Consider the following 19,631-nt stretch of genomic DNA (forward strand, 5'->3'; position numbering starts at 1 on the left):
TGCCCAGGCACACAGCAAGGGCACCTGATGTTACCTGCTCTTCACACATGCAAATTCCAACCAGCCTGCTGTGCTTCTCATCTGGTACAAGGGAGGGATATGTGTAGTTAGCTTTTCCAGGCCATTTGGGAGCTGCTGATTGTTGCTAGCACACATTTATCTCAAGAGGATTGTTAGGTTGGTGATATTAAATTATTTTCAGTAGAGATGCCCATTCAGCCGCCTACGAGGCTAATGAAAATATATCAAACCACCGGGAGCCAAACCTTTATTAATTAATTCAGCAAAGACCACTGGTAACAAGCATGTTTCTTTAGGAGATAGAAAAACTTAAAGGTAACCAAAAAATGTTTATGCAGAGTGAAAACAAGTCTGTATGGAACTATTCTGAGAAAGTTCCCATAGAAGAAGCACTGATTTCTTAAGTTGTACATCACATCATATACAGTTATACTTAAATGTTAATGCAGGCACATACCGTAAGCTTACGAAAACTTCTAATGTCAGGGCAACCAATGTGATAGAGGAGAATGCAACTTTTCAATATCTATGTGGTATTCAGTTAAATATGTAATATGAATTGCTAGATGTCACAAATCCCAAGCGTTAACAGATATAATGTCTTCAGGTGAGTAGACTGGGAAGGCAGGTTGAGCCATGAATAGTTTCCATTGGATGGTTTCTAGCTCTATTTGCCTCTGTCCAGCCATTGAAAACTGAAGAAGGGAGAGGTGGAGGTGGGTTGTTTCTCCTTAGTGCCATGCCTTAGGAATGTAAGTAAGCTCTAAGAATGGTTTGTCTTTGTTACTTCCTTTTCTGATGATGTTTTCTTCAACTTCTTAACAAGGTTATCAAATTTGCCATTACAGAGGGACTACAATATCAGGCATATCTGGAAATGAGCAGTATATGATATAAAGACTTATTTCCAAAACTTCAGGAAGGTCTCTTCACTGAAGTGTTAAAGTGAAAAATAAATAAATAAATAAATAAATAAATAAATAAATAAATAAATAAAGATTTGGTTATGGCTCATAGCGACTACAAAAAGGCGACTGAAACTCTCTCTGCTAGGTATCCTCCAACTCCTTCTGCAGCAAATGTATGTTTCCTTCAAATATTTAATGCACATTGGTAACTGAACTTATAAGTAATTAATGAAATATTTGCAAGTAGCCCACCAGTGACTATAAGCTATTCCCTGAATATTTATTTACTTTCAACTCAACTTGAGAAAAAAAAAAAAAAAAGGAATTTCCCATAGTATTTGCTCACTCTATTGATGGTGTCATGAAGGATTAATTGAACACTTATTACTGCCATCATAAGGATAAGGTTGTCAAGGCTTAAATAAAGCTATCAAGGCTATCAAAGGTGTAAATTGAGACAACATGCATGCCTCATCTCAACAAGCCATTTCCCATTGCTTCCTTATCTCGCTTACAAAAACTTCCACAGTAGAGTGTAATAGAAACCAGTTTTATTATTTAATTATTCAACTTCTAAAAACAAATGTTGCCACATTTCAGAAACATGGAAATACAAAGCATTTTTAAACAGATAAATAACTTTGCTAGTGCCAAACCTGGAGAATAAGTATATCTCCAACACAAACAGCATTTGAAATTTTTGCTAACACCTCTAAGTGAAAGAGTATATTATCAGTCACTATGACTGCAATACTTTTGGAACAGCAAATAAAAATTTGCTGCCACTATACTATGCCCATAAAGCGGATGGGCTGACATGAACAGCCTGTGGGTTGTACCCTCCCAGCTGTCTCATCTTCTGGGGCTGTCCACATACTTGAAATCAAGGATTGCTTACAGGACCTCCTCCCCAGCCAAAGCATGCCAGACCAGAAAGATGCAGCTAATTTTAAGCCAGAACAGATTGATTACTGGAGAATATAATTTATTGCCTGTCACTAGTGGACTTGAAGGGTGACAAACTAAAAGAAAACTAAAAATGCCTTCCCCCACATCCACCCTCTTCCACCACCTTCCCTGTGTGGCGCAGGGGAATGGGGGCTGTGATCAGTCCCTGACGCTTCGTCTCCACTGCTCCTTCACGGTTACTCTCTGCCCTTGCTCCAATGTGAGGTCTCTCCCACAGGATGCCGTCCTTCCCGAACTGATCATGGGGAAGCTGCTGGGCTCTGCTCTCAGAGGCCACCCCTGCAGCCTCCCTGCTACCAAAACCTTGCCACATAAACCCAATACAACCCCCTTCATTACCAAGAAGGGATTTCTTCTCCCAGGTGCCTGACAAGTTTTTAAGCTTTTGTTTTCAGAGCTGCACTTTCCTCAGCTTGCTGAACAAGGTACACCAAAGCAGGTGGAGTTTGTTTGCATCCATGCTCTCAAAAGTCTGGCTTCTGCTTCCTGAAGGTCATACTCTGTTCCATGAATTCCTTTTGCATTTGGAGGCATTCTGTTACTAGCTGTGTTCTGTATAGCTTAATATATGTACATATGTATTGCTTAATATGTTAGCTTAATATATATGTATAGTTTAATATGTTACAACAAGACCTTCTTACATCTACGTAACCTGAAATATGTGATACTTGTTTTTCCCATAATGTGTAATAGAGATAATTTAGTGCATTGGCTACCACTGCATGTATATCACTTCTGGGATACTGGAGCATTAGCATGTCATAATGCATTATCATTTGAGAACTTATATTTTTATGTAGCTTTAAATGTGCCATGCTGGCACAGTGTGACTTTATTGTTGTCCTGTGTGGACTTCAGACTAACAAATGAATACCTTTAAAAGTTATTTGTTTTTGTTACTTCATTACTTCATTACATTTTGTTACTTCATAAACCATTTCTCCCATGTTTACATCAAACTATTAAAAGCTTTTTCTGTTATACTCATGTTTGCTATTAAAGCAAAAACAAACAAACAAAAACTGTACTAGGTTTCCATATCAAGGCTTTGGAAGTGGGAGGCTGCAGGGGTGGCTTTTGTGAGAAGAATCCAGAAGCTGCCCCATGTTAGATAAGGGCCCCGCTGCTGGCCAGAGCCGAGCCAATAAGCAATGTTGTTTGTGCCTCTCTGAGAGCATATTTAAGAAAGGGGGAAGAAAAAAAAAAAAAAGGGAAAAAAAAGTCTGTGGAACAGCAGCTGGGAGAGAGAGAGGAGTGAGAAGCATCCCTGCAGCCCCCAAGGTGAGTGCAGCAGGAGGGCAGGAGGTGCTCCAGGCACGCAGCAGAAGTTCCCCTGCGGCCTGTGCAGAGGCCCCTGGTGGAGTAGGCTGTCCCCCTGCAGCCCATGGGTCCCACACGGAGCAGATCTCCACGCTGCAGCCCGTGGAGGAGCCCCCGGTGGAGCAGGTGGATGTGGCCTGGAGGAGGCTGCGGCCCATGGAGAGCCCCCGCAGGAGCAGGCCCCGGGCCGGAGCTGCAGCCCGTGGAGAGGAGCCCACGCAGGAGCAGGGGGTCTGGGGGGAGCTGCTGCCCGTGGGGGACCTGTGCTGGAGCAGTTTGCTCCTGATGGATGGACCCCATGGTACGGAGCCATGTGGAAGCAGTTCTGGAAGAGCTGCTGCCTGTGGGTAGCCCACGCGGGATCAGTTTGGGAAGCACGGCATCCCGTGGGAGGGACTCCACGTGGAGCAGGGACTAGAATGACCGAGAAGGAGCGGTGAAGATGAAATGCTACAGTGTGACTGCAGCCTCCGTTCCCCTGCGCCACTCAGGGGAAGGAGGTGGAAGAGGGTGGATGGGGGGAAAGTGGTTTTGGTTTCTTTCCTTTGTTTTTCACTTTTCTAGCTTGTTAGTAATAGGCAATAAATTTTACTATCTCCCTACTTGGAGTCTGTTTTGCCTGTCGATAATTGTTGAGCGATCGCTCTGTCCTTATCTCAACCCTTGAGCCCTTTTCATTCATTTTCTCCCCCTTTCCCTTTGAGGAGGGGGAGTGAAAGAGTGGTGGCTGTGGCAGAGCTCAGCTTCCCACCCAAGTAAAACCACCACAAACATTAACAGGGTCCTGGAAGATTCTAATTGATTTCTATGTTTCTACCTCCCTATCTGTCACTTGTAAACACCTTTCCAAACCAGTAAATCTGTTAACAGATACCTATTCCAAGTTTTCATATATTGTCAATAAAGAAAGTGGTAGAATGTGCAGTGATAGATATGGTGGAAACTGCTCTTCAGTCCTTTTTCCATGTTTGTCACTCCTCACTAAGGCAAAGAGCAGGAAGGGGTCTTTTTCGGACAACTCCTTGGCAATCACATTTTGAGTGTTCATTAGTGTCTTCAAGAAAGTGATTGTTGGTAAATTTCATACATTCTCTCCATGTACTCTACTGCATAATGTACGTTAGTAACTGATAGTGCTTAAGCCCATTTTCTTAAGAAAAGTGATATAGTTATGGAAATAAGATAAACTGTGTATTTTGAGGTTGACAGAGCTTTGTAAATTGAATGACCTATTAGCAGTGAGAAAATTTCCAAACCATTTCAGTGAAATAGATGTGCATCATAAATACAGATAGAATCAGGAAAGACAGACTTATTCTGATAGTTATGATGCTTCTTGCTTTACTCTAATCCTAACATGAGTAGATTTTCAGCGACCAGAAAACAGTGGGGCAGGGCAGGGAGATTGGGGCAAGGGGTCAGATATGTAAAGTGTTTGTTTATTTGTTTACTTACTTGGTTTTTTATTGTTTGTGTTTGCTTTGACTGTGATCTGACAAGTATGAAATAGTATAGCATTAGTAACAAAAATAAGAGCTGAGAAGGTAGCAATTTAGTTTCTATGTCTTCTACAAAGAACATGGAAAACACCAAGACTGTTTAATAGTCACAGTTTCTCTCTGTATTACTCAAAACTTTCATCCCTCATTAGAAATAAAGTCTTTGGAAATCCTATTTTGACTAGAGATTTCAATAAGTGCTGCTATTCAACCTAGGTATTATGTGATTATTCATTGCAGTTGAGCCTTCAGCTGAGTTAAACGAAGTGCACTTAAATGTTCCCTCTTCCCCTGTCATTAACTGCTCCATGGCAGCCTCTAGTTAGGTCCTATAGATCAATGTTTCTCAAACTGTGGGCTGTAAAAGAACTCAAAGGGGATTGCCAACTGCTAGACAGCAACAGTCAGCAGCAGTTCAGTTCCCTAAGTCTGCAGTAGATCTTTTTTCCAGGAGTGGAAAATGAGAAAAACATTAAATACTGACTGCAGGTATTTATTCTACCAACAGAACTCTTAACTACCTTTAGCTGCTAGCAGTGTCTTATTCCCTTCAGCATAAGCAGTACGTAATAACAGTCTCTCACTCCTTTGTCCTAGGAGAACTTATCTATTATGAACTTGGGTGATTATATAGAAATAGGTGAGCAGCCTGTAGACACTTGACATATTGTAGTGAGAGTGGATGGAAGTATCAAAAGGTTTTGGAAACACTCTGTCCTTCAGATTTCCCCTGGGCAGTGTCCAACTCCACATTTTTGCCTACTTTACTCATTAGCACCACACAGATGTCTCAGGACATACCAGATGCCTTCCTGTTCCTATTTCAGAGCATGGCACTCCCTGAAGTGTCAGGGAGGCTAAGTCTTTCCATGCCCTGGGCTCCAAGGGGGGATGGGGACCTTGCTGTGGAACAGTCAGATCAGTGCTGACATACCACAGCACAATGGGCAGGGGAAAATTATTCCTCTGATCCATGTCTCAGGCTCATCTTTGACTCTGATGTCTCAGCAGAAGAGAGGAGAGGAATCAACATCTACCCAGTTTGTCCTGAGTCTGGGCAATCCTCAATATCACTACAGACTGGGTGATGAATTGATTGCAAAAAGCCCTGCAGAGATGGACTTGGAGATACCAGTGGATGAAAAATAGGATATGAGCCAGCAATGTGCACCTGCAACCCAGAAAGCCAATCATATCCTGGGCTGCATAAAAGAAATTGTGGTCAGCAAGTTGAGGGAGGTGATTGTCTTCCTCTGCTCTGCTCTCACTTCCAGTACTACAACCAGTTCTGGAGGCCCCAGTGCAAAAGGAACAAAAAAAAAAAAAAAAAATCACCCAGAGAAGGCCCAGAGAAGGACTACAAAACTCCAGAGGGCTGGAGCAGCTCTGCTATGAAGAAAGATTGAACGAGTTGGGGTTGTTTAACCTTGTCATGGATTTGGCTGGGACAAAGTAAGTTTTCTTCTTAGAGGTTCACTCAATGCTGTGTTTTGGATTTTTAATGAAAATAGTGGTGATAATACATTGACATTTTTAGTTGTTGCAGAGCAGTGTTTATATAGAGCCAAGGAATATTTTTGCTTCTTATACTGCTCTGCCAGCAAGGATGCTGGGGGTACACAAGAAAGTTGGGAGGGGACACGGCTAGGACAGCTGACTCAGCCTGGCCAAAGGGATTTCCCATATTATATGACATCATGCTGAACAATAAAATGGGGGAGTTTGCCAGGGAGGGTAGGCCGCTACCTGGGGTCTGACTGGGCATCATTCAGCAGATGGTGAGCAGTTGTATTGTGCAATACTTGCTTTGTATTTCCTTTTATAATTTTTGTTATTCTCCCTTCCTTTTCTGTCCTATTAAACTGTCTTTATCAAGGAAAAATAAAAAAGAAGTGGAGAAAAAAAGAAGAAAGACCATTGTGGTTTAACCCCAGCAGGCAGCTCAGCACCACCTAGCTGCTTGCTCACTCTACACAGGTGGGATGGGGGAGAGAATTAGCAAGGTAAGAGTGTGAGAACTCATGGGTTGAGATAAAGACTGTTTACACTAGGTAAAGCAAAAGCCACACATGCAAGCAAAGTAAAACAAATAATTCATTTGCTACTTCCCATGGGCAGGCAGGTGTTCAGCCACTTCCAGGAAAACAAGGCTCACCATGCGTAACGGTTTATTGGGAACACAAATGCCATCACTCCAAATGTCACCCCTTTCTCCTTTACCTCAGCTTTTATTACTGAGAATAATGTCGTCTGAGCAGTGACTAATGGAGATTACACTGCATCTGTGGCACAGAACACCATAGAGTGGGTGTGAAAAGCTTTCAGATGAGGAGGAGTGGTTCCAAGCCCTCACCTGGGACCTGGTACTCCCCATTATCTTCAAGGTATGGCAGTTAAAGGGTAGAGGGCACTGGCATTTCCCCATCTACTGCATATTCTGTGACTACTTTTGACTACTGTAACTACTTACGACTACTTAAAAGCAGCCCTTTTACCTCCCAGGGCTGCTAATCTGCTGTCGTTGTAGACCAGGGACTCTCTGGGCAGTCTTTAAACAGTCTGCAGAGTTCAGGGCTCTGTGCTGTATTGTATGAGAGATAGGCACCTTCTTTTCAGGAAATACAGGACAATTTTCAGAGTGCAGATCAGCAAATGGGAGATGCTGCTTATCTCCTGCACCAGGACTTACAGTCCATTAATAGTTTAGTAATAGTTTAGCTTCTGGTTACTGCCTTAAAAGCATTCAGCAGTCACCTCCCTTCATCACCTCATTCCCTGCCCCACACTGTGGCTTGGGGCTTTTGCCTCATCCAGACACTGATTTTCCTCTTTCCTTTTTCTTTCTTATTCACAGTTTTCAAGGTACATCTTCCCTTCACAGCTGCCTTTCTTTCAGCATCACTCTAACAGACCTCCATGCCTCACAGAGAACTGCTCAACAAGATTGTATTAGTGTCAGGACCCTCTTTCTTTGTTCATACTTGACAGTGAGCTCAGTGGCACACAGTCTTATTCTTTAATCACTTGTCAGTAAGTACGCTGATATCTTTTGGGAGGCAAGTAGTGCTTTGTACCACTTCCCCAGGAAATTTCCAGACTGAGGTGACCAGCTGCTCATTCTTCTGTCTAGAGATTAACCCCTCGGTTCAGGTTTTCCTCTCCTCATTTCCCCCAACCCCACTCACCTGCTATATTATCCTGCAGCTCTAAGCAGACACCAGGAAACAGTAGTAGAGACATGTCTTTATCCATTCAGTTTTGGACCAGGAAACATCCATAACACAACAAACTTGAATTTTAGAACTGCAGCTTGCAGCACTCAAGATGAGACACAAGGTGAAACCAGCACAAGCAGCAAGAAGAAAAAGGATACAAGAAGCAGTATGGCCAATAAGATAGATAATCTGCTGGAGCTAACAGAAAAAGGTGGAGGGAGATGGTCCTTAATCACTGTTCCTGAAAGAAGCCACCTGTGGGTTGAGCACAGTGTGTTCTCATTAGAAAGCAAGTACAGTGAGAGCAGGACACCTGCTTCACTGTTGTCTGGAACCAGATCATTTCTCCTCTGCCAAGACCAAGACCTGAAACAGTATGGGGCAGCTGGGGACAGCCCAGAGATTTGAATCAAGCTAGTTCCAGACAAAGTTGCTAGGTTAGACACAGAGCACTAACAGGGTAGCAAAAAACAATAAATCATGAGCACTAGTATAGTCCGCCAGAGCTGAGCTTTGCACTCAGCCATTCTTCAGGCTCCAAGCCTCAATGTGCCTGTCCAACAGCTTGCAATTGCTTAACCTTTGATGCCCATCCGTCATTGCACTCAGATGTTGTAGGTGGCAGCTAAGCTGGGGGGAGAAGGTGCTAGTATCATCATGATATGGCTTTCCGAACATTAAAGCAAAGGGAAGTGAGAACCAGAATTAGGGATTTATGAATGTTAGCTTCACCCTATCCAGGGAGTTGATTAATGCCGTAATTATCTCGACACAGCATGATTCTTCTAGGATTCTCCCTCCTGCAGCTGAATAGCTTTCACAGTATTTCAAGGTTTCCTGTTCATCGCTGTAATTTAAAATTATATTTTTATTTCTCTTAAGGATGAGGGCAAAAACCTAAAATGCATGCTTAATACAAAAGCTTCAAAAGAGGCTCTCTGTATATGGTCCATAATTCTTCTAATTGTTCTACAGCTGAGGTCTAAGATGGATAACGGAGGGTTTCTTTTGTTTTGTTTTGTTTTCTGAAGTACCCATATTATTTTTTCACCTCCTTCAAAAATCAGGTGGGTTTTCCTTCCAAGACATCTCACCAGTTTGATTATAGACATCAGCTTTTAAGCTCAAAGATTTGAACAGTTTCTTTTACATCAGCAGTGGAACCATGCATCAAAAAGATTTGGCAAACATAGGAAATGGCCTGTCTGGGCCTTACTGTTTCTTCATATTGTCATGTATGGTATTTCATTTTTATAATTTCTAGTTTCTCCATACACATCCATAAACATTATTGTTTTATTACAGCAAAGCTGGTTTTTTTTTTTTTTTTTTTTTTTTCCCTAAAGTTTTCATTGCACGTTTTGGGACAGCCTACAAAAATTTGAAATGGAAAGCAGAACTTTTCAAGGTCTGGAAGCAAAGGAATCACCAGTTCATTACACCTGTAATCACCAGTTGTGTTTACAGGAGTAATGAAAATACCTGACTTCACTCTTTAAGGAGGGTAGATTATTATGATTTTGTTTGTTTTAAGAAACACTGATGTAGGGAAATCTGCAGTACTTTTCGGTTCACTTAGGGTGAAATAACATAATAGTTCAGAGATTAAATTTTCCTCTCTTGTAGATGATGTACAATCTGGAGGAGAATTGAATGTGACTACTAGCCTTTCATGTGTCCATACTGGTTTCCCCATTATGTTTCCTGCAAGCAGCTAAAGCAAGCACAAAATTATTGAAATACTTATTCAATTTTTCAATTGATTTAATAGTGTTCACTGAGGCTTTTTTCTACTTTGAAATATAATGCCAAAGCATCTCTCCAATTTAAAAAAGACCAGACTTTTTTTTTTTTTTCCTCACGAGAAGGTGCAGAATTCTTCATCCTGAGTTATTTTGCCCATGTTTTGTCCTGAAATATGGCTTGATAGAGTGCAATAATCACATTTAGAACTACTAATCACTTTAGGATTATTAACTAATTATTGCCAATCACTGATGCTTGTTTTGATGGTGTCTTCAGCATTACAGTTTTTTAAATGTTTGTCTATGGCAAATATTGACTCCACCCTTGACTCTAACTTTCTGACAGCAGAATGATTGGAGGAACCCAGAAAAGTATAAAGGTAGCTTGAGAAGCTGGAAGGGGGATACTCGAATGTTTGAATGACCAAAGATATCTGGTCACTGTACCTTCTCTTTCAGCTAGTTCTTAGAGGCACCCTGAACACTCAATACCAGTTCTGTGTTTGGATTTAGCCCCTCAGCAGTTTGCCCTATAAATCATAAACAGGATTCTCACTGAAGCAGGAGACAGTTTCTTCTAACACAGCTTCAGTTTCCCTGAGGTTTCTTTCCTTCTGACTACTCCTTCATTTTCCATCCCCCAAGTTTTTTTTTTACATTTCTCAGTGTGGCACTCCTGATTAAGAGCTCCCCTGTGAATCCAGCACAGAACCAGCCTCTCTTTTTGCCTTTGAATAATCCTAAGATTATTCATAAAATTGACTATCTGCATTTGACATTATAACCACCAATAATTAAAACACGTAGAATTAATTCTTATATAATCGGTATGCTTACAGTGCTACAGAAGCTGCAATGCAGTTTGATCCTGTGATCGTTCCTGTCTATCCTTGACCATAGCTATGAAATAAAATTGCCATTTATGTGCATTTGCATGCAAAACAGTAAGAAGAAAAAGATCACAGTTTTAGCTCCAGTAGTATCATGGCCGTCATTAACAATGATGCAAGAGTTTCCATTCAACTACACTGAAATTCTACTGAAAAGAATATGATGATGAAATTTAGAAAAAGCAAGGACAAATATTGATTGAAGCAGACAGGTTCAAACCAAAGTCATCCTGGAAAGGACAAAGATGTACTTAACAAAGAACATTTCACTACATAAAACCCTTGCAAAAGACTGGTAACTGAAAGCAACCACTCTGAAAACATCTTTAGCAGACCATCAAACTGAGAATATAAAAGACTAAGGGAGCAGACACTGACCAAAAATTGCAAAGTTAATGGCTTAGCTACAAAACTGGGAAATGGTGAACACTGACTGTTGTGTGGCTGTTTAGGACACCATCTGAGCAAAAACTTTTTTAAAGCTTTGCCTTTTGATAAGTTTTCCCATTTTGTAAGCTCTACAAGTTCTGTCTTTTTAGTTAGGCTGTATTTATGATCTCCCAAATCTCCCTAGCTCTTGGCTCTTTCAGGTTATGAGATGTAGTTCTTTGTTTTCTCACGCTGAAAACATGCTATACTTCACCTTACTGTCAAATCAAGAGGCCTTTGCAACCCACAATAAGATCTTTTTTTTTTCTTAGCATGGCATCAGGTAGTGCAGGCCATAGACTTGAAAGTGATATGGAGTGAACATGGTCATGAGACTGCTGACTTAGTGCTTGGGACTGAGCTAGAAGAGGCAACCATGGTACAGCATTAGCCAAACTGCTAAATGGAAATATTCTTTGGCACATGAATGGGAATTGTTTTGGAGCATTCAGTTGCATCAAACAGGCTAGGGGTTTTTCTAACAGTTTAGCATATAGACAGTTGTATTTCTAATACCTTGGAACTGAATGCTGTTAATTTACTAGTTTAGGAAGAGCCTGAGGTAGTAAATTATATATAATTTTCTCTGAATATTTGATATTCTTTGTTACTGTAACATGATGGTGACTAGTGAGACAAATCATATGGTATCACATATTAAATGTCTTGTCACCTGCTAAAAACAATAATTACATGTTGTTTTGAATTTAAAATGTGTTTTTGTGAATATCCATCATACTAATGAATACCTTGGATATTACTCTTCTCTTTTGTGTTAAGGGCTCATAATGATTTTATAAGTAATTTGTTATTTCAAAGCCCTGTTTAGTATAGACATTGTATAAGGTCCCAAACATGAAGTTTCTGCATACAAACTGCTACAGAATATCTTCATCATAGCAAGAAAGCCATAAGAAATTTTACACAGAGTAAGATGAGAATTCTGCCTCACTTCAGCAGTTTGATCATCAGAAATTAAACCTTAATTCAACAAAAAATATGTGTAGGTAGATTTTTTTTACATCTTAATAGGAATTCTGATATTATTAAAGTTTAGGATTATGCATTAGTACATTGTTGAAAGAGGTCCGCAAGGGCTGAGATAGGACTTCATTGCTTATCTACCTTTATATATACAAATATTGTAGACTTTTCATGATTTGTTTGCCCCACTTAACAAGAAAGAGAGGTTAAATTCCCAGAATACAGATATTTTGTTTTGATGTAAAACACACTTTATTACCTGAGATCCTGCAATAATTAAAACATGTATCAAATATATAAACACCTTTTAACCACCTTTTTACTTTTTTTTCCGCCACTTTCGCTCTAAATGCCTGAATAGGTTGAGCAATGTTTCTGTGCTTTAATTAGACAGTAGAAATCTGAGGCTGCCTTCATTTGGCTTTCAGCTGTTTACTTTGTGTCAGTAAAATCCATACAGTTTAAAGGAGATCTCAACTATAATTAAAAGTGCTATTGAGCTAAACACAATTACCAATGTTTATCTCATTATATAATGCTTCTGGCACAAAAAGCAGAATTCAAACTTGTTTTCTTTTTTGGTACTGTTTTGCAGAGCTTGAAACAATTCCAGTAATTCAATCAGGTAATGACAATTACTGCTGTCAATCCCTGAGAAAACTCGGTACTACTTAAGTTCATACGTTTCAGCTAAACTCTAGCTATTATGGTATGTTGAATTCTAAAATGCACAGAACTGTGAAAGTGAAGCCACTGGTATTTTTCTTCCCAATACATCTTCCACTAGAAATTGACTTGTTGTATTTTTATTTATTTGTACACAGAAACAGGCAATTTTCTGGCTGCTAGAAATGCTTCACCAAATTTTGTAATGTGGTATGATATACATGATATTGTATGGTGGATGAAGTTCTGAGCTCCATATACCCATAAAAAGGCTTAAATACCATATTGTATAGGAACAAACAGAAAGTGGAAGTCATGTGCTTGTGTAAGACTTTCCTCATTAGTCTTATAATGCAAAGAATTAGAACAAGTAGTAGTCATAGGTAAAATACAGTAATGTAAACTCTTCTTCTAAATAGACAGTGCTTGATTTTCAAGCTAGTTTATTGTTTCTTCAATTTCAAGTGACTGAAAGGGCTAAAATCCAGTGACAGATCATAGAATCATAGAATGGCATGGGTTGAAAGGGACCTTAAAGATCATCTAGTTTCAACCTCCCTGCTCTGGGCAAGGTTGCCAACCACTAGAGCAGGCTGCCCAGAGCCCCATCCAGCCTGGCCTTGAACACATCCATGGATGGGGCATCCACAGCCTCTCTGGGCAACCTGTTCCAGTGCCTCACCACCCTCTGAGTGAAAAACTTTCTCCTAATTTCTAACCTAAATCTCCCCTGTCTTAGTTTAAAACCACTCCCCCTTGTCCTACCACTATCAACACACATAAACAGGCATTCCCCCTCCTGTTTATACGCTCCCTTCAAGTACTGGAAGACCGCAATGAGATCTCCCCAGAGCCTTCTCTTCTCCAAGCTAAACAACCCCAGTTCCCTCAACCTTTCTGCATAGGAGAGGTGCTCCAGCCCTCTGATCATCTTAGTGGCCCTCCTCTGGACCTGTTCCAAGAGCTCCAGATATTACACCAAGAGCTCCTGCAGAGACTCCTTTTGCAGAAGACCATCCTGATGGACATGAGTAAGCTTTACTGACCAGCAGACTCTTCTCCCTACTCAGTCTCTGGGGCTCAGTGCTGCTCTGCCTCACCCCAGCTTTCCTGCTCTGTGATTATATCTCCCCTGTGCAACTGAGATGTTACAGCTGTGAGCTGGCTTGTTGGACCTTTCCCATGCAACAGGCTATTGTACAGCAGCACTCAGCACAGGACGGATTAGGACTCAGGTGGACCAAAGACATTCCCCACAAGCAAGTATTTCAGTTGCCTTTCTGCCTCATGACATAGCAGGTGATCAAACACACTTGCATTCAAGTAAATTGGGAGATCTTGGGTCAGACTTAAGACTTGCAGACTTCAGTTTTAACTCATAGGAATCTTTTTATCAAATTGCCTACCAGCACAAACACTAGCAACTAATATACTCTGTTCAGACATGAGAAATTCAGAGATAAATTATGTCTCCCTTATGTCTCAAAATTACTACTTTCCCTCAAGGAGATGCTAATTTTTTGATCTTAAGATTCACAGCCCTGAAGATGTTATATATATCTTCGCCACTCTAACAAACCTAAAAGTTGGTTCCTACCAAATAGCCCTTAGGAAAATAATGAGCAGCTCATATATAGCTGCGCATGGGGCAGTAAGGACTTGGGATGAAAAAGTGTGCTTTCTCAAATGATATATATCACAACTCCCTTTTTATGAAGCAGGTACCTTTAGATAACCACTACATAAAAAAGTAATTGCACCTATTTTGAACTCAGTCAGCTGCAGCCAAGTAGATTTACTTGATTTTACTGAATGAATAAATAAGCTCAAAACACTGCACGTTCAATAAAGATGAACACTGATGGGCATAAAATAATTTTAGAACAAAGGATGACCTCTTGAACACTTGCAGTTCAAGTTCAACACAATGCAGAAAGTTTCCTCTCTAATTACATACTCAAAAATAAGCATCTTTTGTGTGTGTGTGTGTGTGTGTGTCAACAATGATACTAGGTTTCATGGACCGACCACTGCATGAGCAAATCATTTTTAAGAGAAAAACTGTTCTCAGCTCAAAGCCTGCAGTCTTGAATTAGAACAGCTGTAAGATAGATGGGTCATTCTATTTTTATGACTAATATATCCTCAGAGCTGTGCACACATGGGGGACCTTATTAAAGGATCTTTGTTAGCATGTTTCAACTGGCTATTTTAATTGCTATATATTGTGTAAAGGGTAGACAATGACCGTAAGCTGAATCTACCAGAAATGCCTGCATCATTTCTCTCTAGTATCTTCTTTTTTTCTTCCAGCTCAAGCAGTGCAAGAGCCCTGCAAATAAGGAAAAAAGAACTCTGCAACTTGTGTTGACAGCACTTAATAGTAGATCTGAGCTGCAGATCTCTGCAAGAAGCTGCCATATCTGACTCTGTGCTTCATCATCACCAGCAGCAATCTCAGCAACTTCTGATGACATGTATATTTGAACATGTTGTTTTTAAACAATTTTCACCACCAAATGATGTAGTGGCAATTCTTACCCTGGGAATGTGTAGATACTATCATCATGATCTGCCAAGACATCTTCAGATATATTGTGTTTCCAGTCTCCTGGAGAAATGTGGCAAGGTTATTTGAGGGGTTGCTGTATGTCACAACTTGAAAGCTTTTTTCTAGACCATCAATTCTATGTATTTACGTTCAAGGGTGGCATTGGAAAATGATTTTTTTTTTTTGGACACAGCACATTCTGAACAACTCTTGTGTGTACATAAACTTTAATTTTTTCATTCTCAAATGTATTTGTATTATGTAGTGCTTGTTGAACCCTTCCACACAGTCAATTTGAAAAATTATACAAATTATTTAATATGAGGGAACAATTATATTTCTAATATTTAATTGCAAATTAATCATACTAATTTGGAGGTTGATTCTGACCATTGTTTTTTTTTCGTATGTTTGTTTGTTTGTTTTCAGATCCTACTTAGATACTGTTATGCAGTAAGTGACAAAAGCTCTGCTTTACCTTGGACCAGGACCTTCTTCCTGGTTTACAGTCCTTCAGTTGCCACTGGTTATTTATGAAACATGTCACTTTTGTCACGTAACATTCTGGGGTCTCAGAGGTCACTTATACAGCAGTCCCTGGGGAAATGATACTTAAATAAATAATCAATCAGGAAGTTTAGAATGGTGTACCTTCATGGGGAGAAAGGGCTTTTAATATCATTTTTATGTATGTGTAACTAAAATGTCACTTTGAAAAGGGATGTATTTTGCTAACAGACCATTACAAGTAACTAGTGTTCAGAATTTTTAAAGTAATGATTCAGGAAAGACTCCATTCAAATTCAACAGAATCAATGTTAAAATGTCAGGAGAAAGCAAATACAGACCATCTACAATGTGTTTAAAACAGCCCAACTCTTCCTACTAGTTGCAGCAAGTTCTTTTGATATGATAGGATATATCAGGAGCTGTAAGTTTTACTTTTCTTCATTTGCAATGTTTGTTATAAATACTCTCCAAAGTTTAATATAGGATGCAGAAAGCAACTTGATAAAACTCAGTATACTGAATGAAATAACTTTTGAATCCTTTCTCCCACAACACAGGTCTTCTCTTTCCATAGATCTCTTAGCTTAAGCCTCTCCTTTTCTCACTGAAAAGTATTTCAAAATGGTAAAAGTTTTCACATGCTGTCTTTGGAGGGGTATTTTTATTTAACTGTTTATTTATTTACTTATTTATATTGTGGATTTTTGTATTTGGAGGATACATGGAGTGTTGAAAAGAAACACTTCCCTGTGAGAAGACATTGATATGTGAAAAGTAGAAAGGTTCCTCTTTGTTCAATTATTATTTATTCTGAATTTAGGAAAACACTAATGAATAAAAGAAAGAAAGGGAAATCTGTGGGTATTTTTGTTTGTTTTCTCTTTGTAGAAGTCTATAAGTAGTGCGGTTTGATAATATATAAAGGAGTCTTTTTTTTTTTTTTTTTTTTTTTTTGGTCTGTTCTATCGATTCAAGACAAAAATCCTTTCTAAGCCTGCTGAGAAATTGAGAATTTGTGAATTCATTGCAGTAATTGACGCACTGATTAGAAACTTCTTTCTGGAACATGAAAGCTCTTTTGAGGTATGGTATACAATTTGGGACTGTTTGGGGACTGAAAGCCTCATACAGAGGGAACTATGTTAGCTCTGCTTTATGGAGGAAAAGTGTCAAAAGATAAGAAAAAAATCAACTCTTACAATATATTGTTATACTTGAAGACACAATATATAATCATATGTTCATAAATCTGACAATTTTGCAGCACAAAACTGAAAAATTTAATTAACTGTTGGATGTCTTAAACTCTAAAAATTTCTTGTACAAGCAATCTTTTCTACTTATGTTAGATCTTTTCACTTACGCTGTTCACTTCTTTTTCTCTCTCTGTCGTCATTTGCTCATAGTATATTGTTAATGTGTCATTTTTGCATTGCCCTTAAAAAAAAAAAAACACAAACAAAAAAACAACACTAATGCTTGCTATTCACATTTCTTTGGTGGTCAGTAGCTGGAAGTCACTGGAGATTTTATGCATTCATCTGAGAGGACAGCTTTTTAAGATAGTCATATACTGATGTCATTAAAACATAGAAACATGGTAGAACAGTGCAGGGGTGTAAAGTAATACATACAACCAGTAAAAACAATTAAGAATTTTTTGCATAGAGAATAAAACAGATGTGTACTTTGTGGATGGGGTGAACCATTGCCATTACCATTGAAGACGACTTTACCAGGTTCGGACTCTGTCTTGTTCTGGTGTAGGCCAGAGTTTTGGGTCATCTCAGAAGAATGAATGCAGCACGATAATGAGGAGAGAGAAATGGCGGGGGAGAAGATTTTTCATTTTCCCTTGAAGTTGGAGGGTGGAAGTTATACCTGTGCAGTAGCAGGTAAAACATATGAAGATTAAGAAGAAACTGAAGTATGACAGCACACGATGGTGTGGGAAGCAGTAGATTCTTGATGGAGATATGGAAATGGATGTACAGCTTGTATCTCATAGGCTCTGTGTCCTGCCAGAGATTGGCTTTTTCTCTCTCTCGTGCTCTGATATTTCACAGCCTGGGAGGCATTAATGAGGGCAGACCCTGCCTTCTGTGTCACCACTTAATCAAGCCCTACAAGGGCAGGATATGGAGCAGGGAGTGTACAGAAATGATTTTTCACTGCTGGGGGAGAAAGAAAAAAAAAACAAAACTGTATATCTGCTGTTAAGGAGAAATTGGTCAGCTGAAATGAGGTCATGCAGCAGGCTGGTTCTCTTGACAATTTGCTGACTGCTTTTAGCTTTCACGCAGCAGTGACAGTAAAACCTGACTGTTTTCAAAATATAGATTCAGAATAGAACCACAGTAGGGTTTTCAGGACCAGGACCAGTAGAAAGGCAATAAAAGAACTGGAGAGGGACCAGTGATGCACAATTATAGCCATGGATTAAAAGCTGCAGTGAAGATCAGGGACTACTTCACAAAATAACACTGAGGCAAAAGAGCTTTTCCAGTTCATATATATTACAATATGATATATGATAACATATATATGTATATTATATATATATATACACACATACACCTCAATTTTAATAATAGGTGGTGTTTTCAAAGCCCTCTATACATTTATCTCCTGAAAAGCCAGATGCAGAGGAGTATACATTTATCCTCCAATGGTTGTGGGAATAAAGGGCAAGCTAAGCCACTCAGGATGAAGAGGGCAAGGAAAAACTGCCAGCCTCAAGACAGATGTCTGCTGGGCTATAGCCACTTCTGTTTGACCTTGGGAATCAGACAAAAATCTGCTATAGGACACAGAAAGTAACATAGTTATGTTTTTTTTTTTTGTTGTTGTTGTTTTTTAATCACATTTTCATTATACTCACAATACATTAAAAATCAGTATAAAAACTGGAGGAAATAGCACAACAACGGAAAATTAGCAACTTGGCTACATGAAGGGTTACTGGTCCATTCAGGTTGTTAATACCTGAGGGACTGTGCACCTCCTATTTGGAACTGTGTCCATATAAAAAGCACAGGGAATTTAGGATGTTTCTCCTCCTGTCCTGCCCAAAGGGAGTTCAGTAAATTACAAATTGTCTCACAGCTGTGTTCTACAAGATATTTGTTTCATTCAGCTGTGTTAATGTCTCAGACCTATCGTCATGGGGCATGGCTCACAAAATGCAGCATTGGATCGGCATTTAGCCTGCTGACTCTATGATTATTAATGTATTGGGATTTAAGTTCTAAGGGTACTTCTTCAATAAGACCGAGGCCTAAGGGCTGCTCCATTGCCTATACAGTATTCAAGAACAGTAGCACAATGTTGGAAGATGCAATAAAATACTACTGCAGAAAACTTCTGTGACTTCATATTTTCTGGCAGAGAGGGAATAGCAAAGTAAGAGCTACTCAGAGCAACATTTGTGCTACAGCCAAAGGATTCTTTTATAGGAGAACAGTAAGACACAGGTCCGAGTTTCAACTGACTCACCTGGAAATTAAGTTAAGCACAGGACTAAATAAGTGGGGACAAAGGGAGAGGAAGGAGGAAAGGTGAGCAAGTTAGGCCACTGATCTTAACAGCAGAAAAAAAAAAATAATAATCTTCAAGTCGAGGAAAGTGATTGTCCCACTCTACTCTGCGCTGGTGCGGCCTCACCTCGAGTACCGTGTGCAGTTCTGGGCACCGCAGTACAAAAAGGACATTAAACTGTTGGAGAGTGTCCAGAGGAGGGCGACGAAGATGGTGAAGGGCCTAGAGGGGAAGACATATGAGGAGCGGCTGAGGTCACTTGGCCTGTTCAGCCTGGAGAAGAGGAGGCTGAGGGGGGACTTCATCGCAGTCTACAACTTCCTCGCAAGGGGAAGTGGAGAGGCAGGTGACCTATTCTCCATTATCACCAGTGATAGGACCCGC

At 39.8% G+C, this 19,631-nt stretch overlaps 1 long non-coding RNA gene across 2 annotated transcripts; it reads left to right on the forward strand.

Annotated features, from left to right (window-relative positions):
* Window positions 1-567: 567 nt before the first annotated feature.
* LOC310893589 lies at window positions 568-16,722 on the forward strand. Of its 2 annotated transcripts, none has more exons than XR_014579112.1 (3): window positions 568-6,723; window positions 12,579-12,608; window positions 14,963-16,722. It is a non-coding gene; the product is annotated as an uncharacterized lncRNA (long non-coding RNA). The 2 variants fall into 2 exon arrangements; XR_014579113.1 differs by lacking the exon at window positions 12,579-12,608 and having other exon boundaries at window positions 568-6,172; window positions 6,597-6,723.
* The last annotated feature ends 2,909 nt before the right edge of the window (window positions 16,723-19,631 follow it).

The sequence above is a fragment of the Anser anser genome, assembly GCF_964211835.1.
Source record: "Anser anser genome assembly, chromosome: 2".
In the NCBI taxonomy this organism is placed as follows: domain Eukaryota; kingdom Metazoa; phylum Chordata; class Aves; order Anseriformes; family Anatidae; genus Anser; species Anser anser.